Source organism: Entamoeba invadens, assembly GCF_000330505.1.
Source record: "Entamoeba invadens IP1 unplaced genomic scaffold scaff_1105074724671, whole genome shotgun sequence".
NCBI classification, from domain to species: Eukaryota; Evosea; order Mastigamoebida; family Endamoebidae; genus Entamoeba; species Entamoeba invadens.
Window position 1 is genome coordinate 38,983 of NW_004440359.1, and position 3,060 is coordinate 42,042.

The following is a 3,060-nucleotide window of genomic DNA, read 5'->3' on the forward strand; positions in this document are numbered from 1 at the left end:
TTTAAAAACAATCTAAATAATATAATTATGAGCTCCAGGAATGTTGCTTTTAGTGGCTTGGACCATACAACACTGGAAGAGAATCTAAAGTATTGTCCTGGTTCAGTGAAAGAAATAGCCCAAAGAACATTCAGCAAACATTGCAACTTTTGTGAATTGCTTCTGAATGTTCAGGTGTATTTGATGAACATTGAAAGAGAAATTTTCATGGAATGAATACGTAAAAGGTGACCGAGAGTAAACTATGTAGAGTCTTTGCTTTATCTTCAAGTCAGTTTAATATCAACAAACGAAGAGGTATGGAGACAGCATTGTTTGGAAAAAAAGATAACGGACGACCGTCATTTTTAACTGAAACACAATGGGAAACTGTCAAGAATTTGATTCTTGTTAATGAAAAGTTTCCAGAAAAATGCAAAGCTATTGGTATAACTTATTTGAGGTTGTTTATAATAAAAACCTTTAACGTTGATGTGTCAAACCACGTTATTTATGATAAAATACACAAAAATTGGAACTTTTCGATTGTGACAATGTTTGTTGAAGACCAATCTCGATTGACCTACGACGAAGATGCTGTGTTGAAATATTACATTGCGCTGCCACTTTTTTAAATGGCATCCCATCACAATTTATTTTGAATTTGGATGCGTCGGGGTATCAGCCATGGCCAGACAGGCAAATGGTGAAGGGAGTATTCACTGCTGGTTTTTCCACAGACAGTAAAATGAAATATGGAATAGAACGTGACATTGCTCGATCCACTGTCGTTTGCACTATAACTCCCTCACAACTTCTTCCTTGTATTATTGTAACAAAATACAAAAGAGTTGCAGTTGAATTCTTGAAAATGGTTTGGATGGAAACGGGAAACATCGTCAGTTATAGCAAAAATGGTTTTATCAATAATGACTTATTTATACAATACATCAACGACGTTGTAGTACCTTATATTATCGACATGAGAATTAAGACTGGTTATATTGATAAGGCTGTTCTGATATTTGATCAGTGCACGTGCCACTCAATCGAAGATGTGAAATTGTTGCTCAAGTCGGATGTCCAAGTCAATGAGAAAATCATCAATGTGAACTGTGAAATCGTATGTTTGGTGCCTCACACCTCACATTTAACACAACCATTAGATGTTGGGGTGTTCGCAGCCCCAAAAAAGAAGACTGAATTCGTTGTATGCGAAATTCAGAGAAGTCATAAAAATTAAAGATAGAGTTGGCGAGGAAGAAATAACAACGACAGAAAGTGAAAACATTGAAGAAAAAGAAGAGTCAGATGATGTGATCGGAAGCCAAGATCCCACTGAAGAACCAATAATACCTCAACAGTTTAAGGAAATGTTTCAGGAAGTGCTGGCAAATCCACAAGAGGCAATATAACCATTTAAAAAGAAGGCTGGTACGACTGTCAACGAAAGGATGGTGGATGACAACCAATCAGAAGATCGCAACGAAATACCAAATAAAACCAAAACTGTTGAATTTGATGATGGAGAGGACTTGGAAAAAAGTTTGCCAAATACCTCAACTCAATTCTGAAGTCTTATTTCCAAACAACCACTCCGGATGTATACACACAGGCTTTTAGGCAAGTTGGTATTGATTTCAGAATTGTTGATGGTGGTATGAGGGTTGCGTATGTGGATATTGGAGTGTCACGCAGAGTCACAGCAGAAATACCGATACTGTTAAGTATACCACAGTTGTACTCAATTGAATGCGTCAAAACCAAAAGCTTGAAAATATCTGCAGTTCGAAAGCTTCCAAGGTGTTTTGAGGGTTATTTTTGTCAGTCTGTTTGCAAGCCGATAAAAAGAAAAGAACGGGATGTTGTATGTAAAGTTGTGAAAAAAAAGACGACCAAAAAAATCTCAAAAAGAACTAAAAATGGGGTTGAGAATTTAATCGATTGATTTTTATCTTTTTAATCAGTTGTATCGCCGAGTTCACATTACTGTTTCCTATCACAGGTCAGAATGGTCACTGTTTGAATCAACATATGTCTGAACTGTCATAAGTCCTTCCAATAGAAGATATTCGTTTGTTAAACGTTTTTTCGTTATTGAGATAATAACTTGTAGAACTTGCTCGCAAAAACTCTTAAATTAAACGTTGCCTGCTTTGAATCGTCTAGCTGCTATGGCTGATTTGTCCAGTATTCCTGGGATTCTTTAGAGTGAGGTCTGAGTCAGTTAGTTGGTAAGTGCTGGCTGGCTGTTCACACTCTGAAAGCTGCTTTGTAGGTTTCCAAACAAATTGAAAGAGAAAATGAACTGTAAATAAGTGATTTTTTATTTGATCTTTTTGAATTTTTTGAAATAAAAAAATAATAAATTTATTACATAAAAGTTACACAATTGTAACTTATGTTGAATCCACAGGGTTTTCTCATTCTCACATACTATTCTCACATACTGTAATATAATTATTAAACAACTTATTTGAAAAATAGTTTTTTATTTTATTATTTGTTTTTGTCCTTAACACTTAAAATAACGCCCTTATTTTTGTTTTGGCCTGTTTTTTCAGGGATATTAATCAAAATTTTGATGGTTTTCCTTTTTTGGCTTGTGTATTGTTTATGCACAAAATACAAACTCTAAAAAAACGGAAATTTATTTAATAAACTCGAGATTTCCCCGATTTTTAGACCACTTGAATTTTGTTCAATGTTATTTAAAGTGTTAAGACAAAATATTCATTTAAAAATAACTTTAGTTTTAAAATAAAATTTTGAATTGTTAATGTTTTATAATCTGTAACAAAAACTTGTTTGTTATTTACATTTATCAAAAAAATATATATTTGTAATTAAAAACAAAATTAAAATAAACTATTAATAAATACTAATTAATAACATCAATAACCAGGTCATATAAAACATATAAATGATCTTCAAGTGGTTTTGATTCAAGTCCACACAAAAGAAAACATTTTTAGATTGTGTATTCAGAAACCATATCGACTGCTTCAACAATCCACTAACAAAACACCTTTCTTTCAACCATTTTCTTGTTTCCCTTTTTGAAGTGAATTTTGCAATTTT